This window comes from Geotrypetes seraphini, chromosome 11 (assembly GCF_902459505.1).
Source record: "Geotrypetes seraphini chromosome 11, aGeoSer1.1, whole genome shotgun sequence".
In the NCBI taxonomy this organism is placed as follows: domain Eukaryota; kingdom Metazoa; phylum Chordata; class Amphibia; order Gymnophiona; family Dermophiidae; genus Geotrypetes; species Geotrypetes seraphini.
In genome coordinates, this window is record NC_047094.1 from 139,385,292 (window position 1) to 139,398,136 (window position 12,845).

The 12,845-nt window shown below is 43.1% G+C and overlaps 1 protein-coding gene across 5 annotated transcripts in view; it reads right to left on the reverse strand.

Annotated features, from left to right (window-relative positions):
* CHD6 (chromodomain helicase DNA binding protein 6) overlaps positions 1-2,665 on the reverse strand; it is a 218,304-nt gene extending 215,639 nt beyond the window's left edge. For 3 of the 5 annotated variants that reach the window (XM_033962937.1, XM_033962936.1, XM_033962934.1), the window contains exon 1: positions 2,407-2,665. The gene's annotated coding sequence lies outside the window, so the exon portion shown is untranslated. The remainder of the gene's footprint in view (positions 1-2,406) is intronic. The other 2 variants (XM_033962933.1, XM_033962932.1) reach the window with 1 other exon arrangement.
* Positions 2,666-12,845: the final 10,180 nt, after the last annotated feature.

Genomic DNA, 12,845 nt, shown 5'->3' on the forward strand with positions numbered 1-12,845 from the left:
GGGTTTGAACTCACAACCTCAGGGTGCTGAGGCTGCAGCTTTAACCACTGCGCCACACTCTCTCTGCCCATCCGCAGCATCCACTTTCTCCTGCTCTCCCTATAGGCTAAGACTCTATACACCTGCATTGTGAGGTCATAGAGTATTGTTGTTATAAGCTAAGGCTCTTAGCACTTGCATTGTGAGGTCATAGAGCTTTATGGTTATAGAAACATGATGGTAGATAAAGACCAAATGGCCCATCCAGTCTGACCATCCATCCGTAGCATGCACTATCTCCTTCTCTCCCTAAAGGCCAAGGCTTTTTACACCTGCATTCTGAAGTCATAGAGCTTTATTGTTATAAGCGAAGGCTCTTAACACTTGCATTGTGAAGTCACAGAGTTTAGATATTACTCCATTCATCTAAGGAGCTATAATTAATAATCTGTGATGATAATGATATGTAACCACTTCCAATATCACAGCTCTGACTTTTATCCTCAATTGAATAAAATTCTATGCATAAATAAATAATTTAATGAGTAAAGTGCTCAGACCCTTAAACCAAACTATGGTCGCCTTTACTGTCCCATTGACACTCTCTGTTACCCACACCAACAATATTGAATGAAAATTAAAACACAAATAAAGAAAATCACTTCTCTTATATGTTGGTTGGTGGCTTATTGATTATACTGTTGGCGACCATAGATCTCTGTGTAAAATGCCTGTGCTCAAAAGTGCTCTAATTAAAAATATTGAATGCCATCTGTAGAGCCCCAACCCCCCGACTCAAGTTTCACATTTTTCCTCAGGAGGGGTCACTACTACTGGCATTTTCGACCTCAGAAGGCAAGAAGTCCGGAACACGGCTTGGTTTAAGGGTCTGAGCACTTTACTCATTAAATTATTTATTTATGCATAGAATTGTATTCAATTGAGGATAAAAGTCAGAGCTGTGATATTGGAAGTGATTATAGAAACATGATGGCAGATAAAGGTCAAATGGCCCATCCAGTCTGCCCATCTGCAGCATTACACTATCAAGTTTTCAAGTCCGAGTTTTATTAAATTTTTGTTATTGTTATGTACGCAATGTCAAAAGCTTCAATGTGTAGAACATTTTAAAAAATGGGGAGCAAAACAAAACTCTTTTATACAATTACATTCAAATGCTATACATTCTAATACATGACTGGTACCAAATATCTGTCTCATGCTTTCTTGAATTCAGACACAGTCTTTGTCTCCACCACCTCTACCAAGAGACTATTCCATGCATCTCCCTAAAAAAAAGTATTTCCTGAGTGGAGTAGAATGAGTACAAGTGGATCAGTTTTTCACTCCATCAAAAATTACAAGGACTAGGGGACAGTTGACATGAAAGGGAAATACTTTTAAAACCAATAAGAGGTCTTTTTTTTTTTCACTTAGTCAAGCTCTGGAACGCGTTGGCAGAGGTTGTGGTAAGAGCGGATAGCGTAGCTGGTTTTAAGAAAGGTTTGGACAAGTTCCTGGAGGAAAAGTCCATAGTCTGTTATTGAGACAGACATGGGGGAAGCCACTATTTGCCTTGATTCGGTAGCATGGAATGTTGCTACTCTTTGGGGATTCTAGAATCTTGTTACTCCAAGATTGCGGAATCTTGCTAGTCTTTGAGATTCTGTATGGAATGTTGCTACTCCTTGGGTTTTGGCCAGGTACTAGGGACCTGGATTGGCCACCATGAGAACGGGCTACTGGGCTTGATGGACCATTGGTCTGACCCAGGAAGGCTATTCTTATATTCTTACGTTCTTAGTTAAGGTCTGGAGCGCGTTGGCAGAGGTTGTGGTAAGAGCGGATAGCGGTAGCTGGTTTTAAGAAAGGTTTGGACAAGTTCCTGGAGGAAAAGTCCATAGTCTGTTATTGAGACAGACATGGGGGAAGCCACTATTTGCCTTGATTCGGTAGCATGGAATGTTGCTACTCTTTGGGGATTCTAGAATCTTGTTACTCCAAGATTGCGGAATCTTGCTAGTCTTTGAGATTCCGTATGGAATGTTGCTACTCCTTGGGTTTTGGCCAGGTACTAGGGACCTGGATTGGCCACCATGAGAACGGGCTACTGGGCTTGATGGACCATTGGTCTGACCCAGGAAGGCATTGCCAGAGTTTGTGGTAAGAGCGGATAGGGTAGCTGGACAAGTTCCTGGAGGAAAAGTCCATAGTCTGTTACTGAGTAAGAGATGGGGGAAGCCTCTGCTTGCATGGAACGTTTCTAGGATTTGGGTTTTGGCCAAGATGGATCATCGGTGCTCTTCTTATGTCCTCACTTCACCTCAGGCAGAGATGCGTCTTATCCTCCGTCCTCCGAGAGACCCGAGACCGAAGAGCCTCTGCAAGGAAGGAAAGAGCGGGGGCTCCGGGGAGCGGCTTTCTTACCTCCAGCTGCCGAGCTGCCCCGCCACCAACTTCAGCCTCACAAAGGAAACACGAAAGAGGAGGAGGAGGAGGAGGAGGGGGCGGTTGAGCTGCTGCTGCTGCTGCCGCCGCCGCCCCCCACCACCCAGCTCGCGCCTTCACGGCGAGGCGACGCTCAGCCACATTCCCCCGCACGCGGCGGGCGCGAGACCCGGAGCCTCCCCTCCCCCCAACCGAACCGACGACCTTCCGACGCCGCTCGCGCCTCGTCCCCGCCGTTTCCCTTCACCGGCGCCCCGCCCCCTCTGACACAACTTCTCTCCCCCGGCCGCCTTCCGCCTCGCCGGAAACAGGAAGCGCGTCACGGGAGGGGGCGGGGACGCCTGCTGGACGCGCCGGTGCAGCCCCCCCCCCCCCCGAACGTGCGGACGCTCAACGTGGCGCCCTCGAGAGCACTTGAGTGTGGTGCAGGCGCCGAGGTGAGACGGAAAGAGCTTTTCCCGAGGCCCCAATTGACCCACCTGAAGAGCATTTGCTGACCATTCCTTCCCTTAGAATTATTCAGACTAGAAAGACAACTGAGCTTTTCAGTCATGAAATGGTTAACTGTTGTTTAAAGTATGGCTCTGGCCTACATACAATCTATTGACCTCATCTGCCTAAAATGTATGTCCCTGCCTTACCACATTGTAAGCAGGAAAACTTGGAACCACAGAACTCCGGAACAACCTCTCATCCCCGCTCAGAAATTCCACAAACACTTGAAAACTTGGCTCTTCTCAAAAATCTAATCACCTCCCAGTCCCTCTCCTATATCCCTTCATTGTAGTTCTTTTCCTCTTAACTTCTGTAAACCGCGCCGAGCTCTGCGCTTGCGGAGATGGCGCGGTATACAAATCTAAGGTTTAGTTTAGTTTAGTAAGCTAAATAGATAAGAGTTTGAGCCATGATGTACCCTGACATTTAGAACTGTAAGAGTTAGATAAGTGACCTGCTAGTGTGAGCTTAGGACCAATAATAATTGTAGAAAAGTTATAGAAGTAACAAATGAAAATTGTACTTTTTGCGAAAAGGGCATAAAAGTCCGTGTATTTCCTGTTTCTGACACTCTAGTAGGCAGGCTATTAACTGCACTAGAGTCCCGTATACCGTAATAAATCTCTTGTACTTTCTTCTGAAAAAAGCCGATCTTGACCCTTCCTTACCATCGAACTACCGCCCCATAGCCAACATCCCTCTTTTAACAAAACTTCTGGAGACCATAGTCGCTACCCAGTTCTCCTCTTACCTAGAGAGATTCTCCATCCTCCAACACTACCAATTCGGATTTAGGCCCAACTTCAGCACCGAGTCCCTCCTAGTTTCCCTAATCTCAAAGGTGCAACAACTACACGCCCGAAACAAATTTGCTGTTCTCCTACAGTTCGATCTCTCCGCAGCTTTCGACGTCGTGCACCACGACATACTAATCTACCAACTTTCCGAGATAGGAATAGACTCCTTTGTCCTAAAGTGGTTCTCAAACTTCCTTTGCGCACGCTCCTACACTGTCAACGCAAACGGCTCCAAATCCACCTCGTGGACACCATCCTGCGGGGTCCCACAGGGCTCTCCCCTATCCCCTATCCTCTTCAACATGTATATGACCTCCCTGAAGCTTCTCAAACTATCCCCCCTTGAAACAATTTACACATATGCAGACGATATCCTTATCCTCCTCGAAACAGACCAGAACCTTACAAACCTCCAAGAGAACATCACCTCATGCATAATGAGACTTCATGCCTGGTCCCTCTCTGTTCAGATGAAATTAAATGAATCAAAGACAAAACTACTCTGGCTCGGCCCAAAGTTAGCACACCTGCCCACCCTCTTCACTCTACCCACAGGTCCCGCTCTTCGCCTTGAATTCTCAAGCAAGGTCCTCGGCATCATTATCGATTCCTCCCTCTCCCTAAACGATCACCTGAACTCCTTGGCAAAATCATGTTTTTTCAGCCTCCACATGCTTAGGAAAGTTAGATCCTATTTCCACCAAAAACACTTTACCGTCCTGGTACAATCCATCATCTTATCCAAACTCGATTACTGTAATGCCATTTACCTGTGCCTAACAAAAAAAAGTCTTCACAGACTCCAGCTCATTCAGAATACTGCGGCCAAATTGATTTTTGCTAAACGCAAATTTGATCATGTCTCCCCCTTACTTACCAAGCTTCACTGGCTCCCTGTACTTTCCAGAATTCACTTCAAATGCTCCTGTCTAGCTTTCAAGATAATTCATGGCATCCTTCCGCCACTAATCCCTCTATCCTTCCTCGCCCAAACGCCTGCTACCACCAGATCCGCCCACAGACATAAACTATCCTTCCCCTCTCTACGTGGCATCCCCCACGCAGGCAAACTGGGAAGATCCCTCCTCTCCAAAATCACGGGCCTTTGGAACGATCTCACTATCCCGCTGCGAAACCTGGGCTCCCTCCAGCTGTTCCGGAAACAACTGAAAACCTGGCTTTTCTCTAATATATAACATCTCCTTCCTACTTCCCCCTTTTCATATGCCCTTGTAAACTCTCTCTCCCCTCTTCTTGTATTTTAAGCTTTGTAAACCGTGTCGAGCTCCGCTTGCGTGGAGATGATGCGGTATATAAACTTAAGGCTTAGTTTAGTTTAGTTTAGTTCACGCCTCTGACTTTGTGCGTCCAAGTGACCTTTCATATAGAAAAATTCAAGGGTAAACTAAAGAGCTTTCTCTTTAAAGATGCCTTTGTAAATTAATCATTTAGTCTTCTAACTCATTTTATTTTTTCTCTATAATTTTATTGAAGTAATTTTTATCTTCCCTCTCCTTATGTATCTCCCTTATTTGTTTCTATAACTTTTAAACAAATTGTAACTCTTATCCATCTCCTCCCTTATGTTCCTAGTTTCATTAAATTTGTCAATAGTCTCGTTAGTCTTAGTTTTGTTATTTACTGTATTATTCCCCTTATTTTGTAATTTTATTATTATGTACATCGCTTAGAATTTAGATTAAGCGATTAATCAAATTATTATTAAACTTGAAACTTAATAATCTGTTAACTTCATCTTATCGTAACTTTATGTTGCTATTTATCCAAAATAGGTCCTGTCGGACATTACCTACTAAAATGTACATATTACATTTTCGCTCAGCAAATTGTATTTCTATACTATTGCCTCCTGAGGTCTCTGATCTCTGTATTTCCTCTGAATATCTACTTATTGTATTTCGCTGAATGTCCAGCACTCTTGATTGTAAACCTCCTAGAAGTCGCAAGATTGTGGCGGTATAGAAGAATAAAGTTGTTATTATTATTATTATTATTACAACTTCATGTTCCCAGCTAACAGACAACAATCCTGGTTGAGACAGACCTACAACGCATTCCGAGACTCTGTTGGACAAACTCATCACCTAAACAGACCACTAGGCTTTTCCCCCCTACAACCCCTCTCGCTTCCCTCCCTTACTACCCTTTTCTTCTGTAATATTCCCCCTCATGCATGTCCAGCCTTCTTTCCATGTTGAACTACCTAGAAGTCGTCTGACTATGGCAGTATAGAAAAATAAAGTTATTATTATTATTATTACAAATCCAAAATGTGGCCCTGCAAAGGGTTGGAGTTGGAGATCACTGATCTAGCCAATTTGCACTAGATACACTTCTCTCTCCGTATTCACAGGGGATGCGGGCACAACGTAGCCGTGAACACCGAAAAACCGAAAATAACTGCTTTCAGGTTAGTCACAGTTTTTCAGTAAAATAGACCTGAAAAAGATAATAAACCATGAATAACCCAACCTGCAATTTGCTCCGAACGACGCCAGGAGCAGCAATTTCCAATGTGAAACGCCGGGTTCAGTGATGAAAATTAGGGGGCGGAGTCAGCAGCCAAAAAATCGCAAATAAGCGAATCCGCGGATACGGAGGGAGAAGTGTTATCTAAAACATTGAAGGGAACTGATAAATTTGACCAACTTGAATCCAGGAGGCAAAGTTACAATAAAATTACTGCTGTGGCTCTCTTGCTTTTTGTTAGGGGTAAGCGGGTTGAAATAAAAATGTTTCTTAAAGAGTTGGGGAGTTTGGGCTCTGCACATATAACAGGGGAGAGTGTGGCGCAGTGGTTAAAGCTACAGCCTCAGCACCCTGAGGTTGTGGGTTAAAACCCCTGCTGCTCTTTGTGACCCTGGGCAAGTCACTTAATCACCCCATTGCCCCAGGTACATAAGGTAGATTGTGAGCCCACCGGGACAGACAGGGAAAATGCTTGAGTACCTGAATCAATTCATGTAAAACCGTTCTGAGCTCCCTTGGGAGAACGGTATAGAAAAATTGAATAAATAAATCTACAGAAGGAACATAAGAAGTGCCATCTCCGGAACAGACCCTAGGTCCATCAAGTCTGGCGATCCGTACACGCGGAGGCCTCGCCAGGTGTAACCTGGCATAGTTTTAGTCCCCATATCACTCTAAGCTTCTCATAAGGAGATGTGTATCTAGCTTACCCTTACCCATGTCACTTTATGCCACTCATACGGAGATGCACATCTAACTTACCCTTAAATCCCAGAACGGTGGATTCCGCAATAACCTCCTCACTCGTTGGGTGAAGCAGAACTTCCTGATATTTGTCCTGAACTTGTCCCCACTTAGCTTCAGTCCATGTCCTCTTGTCCATGTCACATTGGACATTTGTAAATAATTTTTTTTCCTGCTCTATTTTGTCGATTCCTTTCACTATTTTGAAAGTCTCGATCATATCCCCTCGCAGTCTCCTCTTCTCAAGAGATAACAATTCCAATCTCTTAAGTCGTTCCTCGTATTCCAAGTTCTCCATGCCCTTTATTAGCTTCGTTGCTTGTCTCTGCACCCTCTCGAGCATTTTTATATCCTTCTTTAGGAGACCAATGTTGGACTAACTATTCCAAGTGTGGTCTGACCATCGCTCTATAAAGCGGCATTATTACTTTCTCCAATCTACTCGTGATTCCTTCTTTATCATGCCTAGCATTCTGTTTGCGTTCTTCGCTGCCGCCACACATTACACCAACGCCTTCAGGGTCCTATCGATTAATACGCCAAGGTCCTTTTCCTGTTTGGCTCTTCCGAGAGTTGCACCTGACATACTATACTTGTGTTCCTTATTTTTTCTGCCTAAGTGCATCACTTTGCATTTTTCCACATTAAACTTAATCTGCCATTTATCTGCCCATTTCTCCAATCGGCTCAAGTCACTCTGGAGTTTCTCACTGTCCTTCTGCGAGTTGATTGCCTGGCATAGCTTTGTGTCATCTGCAAACTTGATGATCTCACTGGATGTTCCATCCTCTAGGTCGTTGATGAAAATATTAAATAAGATGGGCCCAAGTACAGAGCCCTGGGGCACACCGCTAGTCACATTCTCCCAGTCTGAGAACTTCCCATTTATGCCCACTCTCTGCCTTCTGTTCTCCAGCCAATTGCCTATCCATCTTACTATATCTCCTTCTATTCCATGGCCTTAAAGTTTCCTGAGGAGTCTTACATGTGGAACCTTGTTGAACGCTTTCTGAAAATCCAAGTATATAATATCCACCGGTTCTCCATTATCAATTTGTCTGTTTACTGTCTCAAAAAATTGAAGTAGGTTTGTCAAACATGACTTCCCTTTCCTGAATCCATTTTGGCTGGCTCTCAACAGGTCGTGTGTGTCTAAGTGCCGGGTTATGCTATCCTTGATCAGCGCCTCCACCATCTTCCCAGGGACTGACGTGAGACTCACAGGTCTATAGTTGCCCGGTACTCCTCTTGATCCTTTTTTAAATATCGGCATGACGTTCGCTATTTTCCAGTCGTCCGGTATCTATCCTGTTTTGATTGACAGGTTGGCAAGTTTTTGCAATAGTTTTTGCAATAGGAACATGTTTGCTTTTAAAAGGTCTGCATTTGAGTGTATACCTATTTATTTCTAAAAATAGCTATGTTACTGCGTTGCACTTTATACACATACTACTTAGGATTTCTATAGTGCAGTGTCTCTCAAAAAATTTTTCAGCTCTGGCACACTAAACAGAGCAAATGTTTTTTGTGGCACATTATAATTTAAATTATAAAATTGCAAAAAATTAAAATTGAGAGCTATTTATTTAAAGTTCTTTAAGCTAAAGTAGATACAATAGAATTGCTAATCAATGTGATGGATGTGCTTGTTTTTGAGTGCAAATTAACTAAAAATGCAGCTCGATAGTCTACAAGCAGACACCAGGGTATTACATTACATTACATTACATAAGTGATTTCTATTCCGCTTGTGCCTTGCGGTTCTAAGTGGATTACAAGTTAGAAGATTGGACATTTCCAGGAGCGTTACAGTACATAAAATCAAGAATGTATCAAGTTACAAATGTTAGTCTGGACATTTCCAGGAGAAATTGAAAGCAAATAGTAGATAGTAATAGGTTGTTGTGATGAATAGAAATAATACAGTCGGGAGGGAGGAAGTGACGTCATCTTACTGAATGGCAACGTGAAGCAGGAGCTCCGTCGGGCTTCTGTGTTTTGTGTGCTTGGCGCTTCCACATTGCGTTTTTTTCGCCACGAATTCGGATTGCTCCGGCTCCCCTTTTCATGGCGACTCGAAAGCACAAACAACTATGAAGAATTTAGGAAACACCTAAAAACTTACCTGTTCTCGAAATACCTAGGAAACGAACCAGGACATCAGCACCTCCCGTAACTCCATCACATACCCAAACTTGTAAATTGTTAACCTAACTCCTAATCACTAACTATGAATACTCCATTCAATTCATGGAACATTTCTAATTCTTTGTAAGCAGCACGGCACTTCTTGGTCTTGCAGCATACAAACTGTTGTTACTATTATTAATGCCGGTATTATCAGATGTACACTGCTATACTCTTTAATTCGTCTTATGTACAGTCTCTTTTTATTGTATTTACAGTTACCCTTTATTGTAAACCGCCTAGAAGTCGCAAGATTACTGGCGGTATATAAAAATAAAGTTATTATTATTATTATTATTATCTGGAGAATCGATCTAGGCGCTGCAACCTGCGCTTTAAGGGCATCCCTGAAACAGAGGAGTACAGGGATTGCAAGGCAGTGGTACGGGACTTTTGTGAGCATTTGCTGAGAGCTGATGAAGCTGACCTGCCTGCAACTATAGTTCTGGTGCGTGCCCACTGCAGTTTGGGAGCCGCACAGGCTCAGAACACTCGTGATATCATTGCTTGCTTTGGAGAGTTCACATTGAAGGAACGGATCTTGCTGGGTGGCCGACGACAGGCTACACTTCGGTGTACACCTGTTTTGCATGCTGGGCTAAAGTGAGGAGGGAGAAAAAAATAGCAAAGGTGGATTGGGGGAGATTTATAAATATACTTTGGAAAGGATGGTAGGGGGGTAGAAAGCCAGCTACAGTGCTGTGACTGCTGGTGGGGAGGGGAAGGCTGAAAATGCTATGGTGGCGTGCTTGTTGAGGTAGTTAAAAGAATTTATGGGGGTATGAGCTGGGGAGGGGGCAGAGAGAAACGTAATGGGTCTGCATGCTGAGGGGTTTATTTAAGGGTGGAGGGGGTTTAAGAGAGTCATTAATGACAGGTGAGGGGAGATATGATTGAAGTCTACAAAATCTTGAGTGGAGTAGAATGGGTACAAGTGGATCGATTTCTCACTCCATCAAAAATTACAAAGACTAGGGGACACTCAATAAAAATCGCTATTGCGGTTTTGTAAAAGGAGCTCTTTCATGCCACGTCGTCAACATTGTCAAAATATAATAAAAAATTGAGCAGAAGTGCTTGTTAGCCTTTATATCGACAAGTTATAATGGCTGGCTTCAATTCACAAGCCACACATTTAGAAGGAAGCTGAATTATTAGTCATGTGTGTAGTTAACTCAAAATCCAGCAATGTTTATACTAGGAACAATTGCTATTGTATTCTTGCTGTCTGTATTTAGTGTTCATTTTCCTTTCTTTTCTAGCATGCCATGTGGAATGCTGGAAGTGATGGACTCTGGAATTTTACACACAAAAAAGTGTTGGCATGCCCTGGATGATGATCCCCACCACACATGGTCTGCATTTGAGGTCAAGAACAGCAGATATGCCAGGAAAAGGTGAGGGAAAAATAATAATAGTAATAATAATAACTTTATTTTTCTATAGCGCCATAGTCAAACTGACTTCTAGGCGGTTCACATAGAAAGAAGGCTGGACAATCAGCGAATTACAAAATGCAAGAAGAATGAAGTTACATCATGAATTGGAGAAGCATGGGGAAAGAATACATGAGAGAATAAAGATGTTACATAATACAATGGGGTTATAAGGGGGAGAAAAAAACAAACAAAAAAAAAACCTGAGAGAGGTGATCTGATTAAGCAAGGAATTTGCCAAATAGAACAGTTTTAATTGATTTAATTGAAAAGAGATGACGAACAGGTATGAAAACCTGCCACAAATGCCAATGAAGTGAGAGATGGAAAATGTATTTATTTATGCAATTTCATTATACAAGCTATTATAAATAAAATTACAAGGAAAAAATAAATATAGTAGCATTTATCAAACACAACAAGAGGAAGACCAGGAAAGAGAATTTAGAAGGAATAAGTCAACAAAAAGCAGTGTGTTCCAGGAGCATTTAGATTTACAACACACACAAATCTTAAACAAGATCTACACTTGAAGCTGCTTCTTACTATTAATAAAGGTTTAAAAAGACATTTCACAGAGCTATGTTGGCCTAGACCAGGGGTCCAACCTTTTGGCTTCCCTGGGCCGCATTGATCAAAAAAAATGTTTCTGGGGCCGCATAAACGTGCAAACGCTGCAGCAAGACAGAGGAGGGAGCCGGCAAGACGGTAAACACCAGGGGCAGCAGAGGAAAACACTGCATTACCCTTGACCGGGGCCACACAAAATACTTCACTGGGCTGCAGGTTGGACACCCCTGGCCTAGACATTTGCATAGAATTGGACAGTGGTGTTGACAGAAATTTCAAGGTTGTTCATCCTTGTAGAAAATCTGCCATTTTACAGATTCACCTGGCACATCTGTCACCACTCCACCGAAGAAAGTGATCAAGGACACGCTGGCTTGTAGGACGCTTTGGTAGTTGGCCTCCCTTGGCTGTAGCCAGCTGGAATGGACAAAGCATCCGTCTTCCCGAGAGTAGGTAAGAACATAAGAATTGCCGCTGCTGGGTCAGACCAATGGTCCATCCTGCCCTGCAGTCCGCTCACGCGGTGGCCCCAAGGTCAAGACCAATGCTCCAAATGAGTCCAGTCTCACCAGTATAGCATGAACTTGTCCAACTTTGTCTTGAAAGCCTAGATGTTTTTTTCCCATATAACAGACTCCGGAAGAGCGTTCCAGTTTTCTACCATTCTCTGGGTGAAGAAGAATTTCCTTACGTTTGTACAGAATCTATCCCCTTTCAACTTTAGAAAGTGCCCTCTCGTTCTCTCTACCTTGGAGAGGGTGAACAACCTGTCTTTATCTATTAAGTCTATTCCCTTCAGTATCTTGAATGTTTCTATCATGGCCCCTCTCAGTCTCAGTCTTTTCAAGGGAGAAGAGGCCCAGTTTCTCTAATCTCTCGCTGTATGTCAACTCCTCCAGCCCCTTAACCATTTTAGTCGCTCTTCTCTGGACCCTTTCGAGTAGTACCGTGTCCTTCTTCATGTACGGCAATCAGTGCTGGTAAATTCCTGACTTGCTTCTTTTTGGTTCATAACTCATCATTCCTTAAACAGAGTCATGAATGAGACAGCTGTTCTAGATACTGACAGCTGTCTACTAACATTCTGTAAACAATAGTTTTCATTTTACTGTCCCTTGGTCTTACATCTCTGAACTCTCAGACCTTATGCACCATATGCTTTGCACACTACTTCCCATAGCAGAACTACTGTTTTCACAAACCACCTTAAGCCTAATGGAACCCTCCTGACTTATACAATCCCCAGACTGGACCTGTTTGAGCACAGACCCGTGCTGCTCTTAGTCAGGTTTTTTTGGGCTCAGTTCTGTGGGACCCCCATCTTCCCACTCTTTATGGCTAGTACACCCGGAGTGTCCTTTCCCCCACTACATATAAAGCTAGGCGTGATGAACCGATTTGTAAAGGCTTTGAATAAAGACGGTTTGTGCATTGAATACATAACGCATATGTTACCTTGATTTACTATGGAAAAACTGAAGGCAGGAATTTTCGAAGGTCCACAGATCAGACAACATATAAATGACCCACATTTCATAGCATCAGTGAATGAAATCGAATCATATGCCTGGTCTTCATTTGTTCTTGTTGTGAAAAGCTTTCTTGGCAACAAGAAGGCAGACAACTACACACAATTAGTAGAGGATATGCTCTTTCATTTCAACAGGCTTGGCTGTAACATGAGTGTTTAAGTCCATTA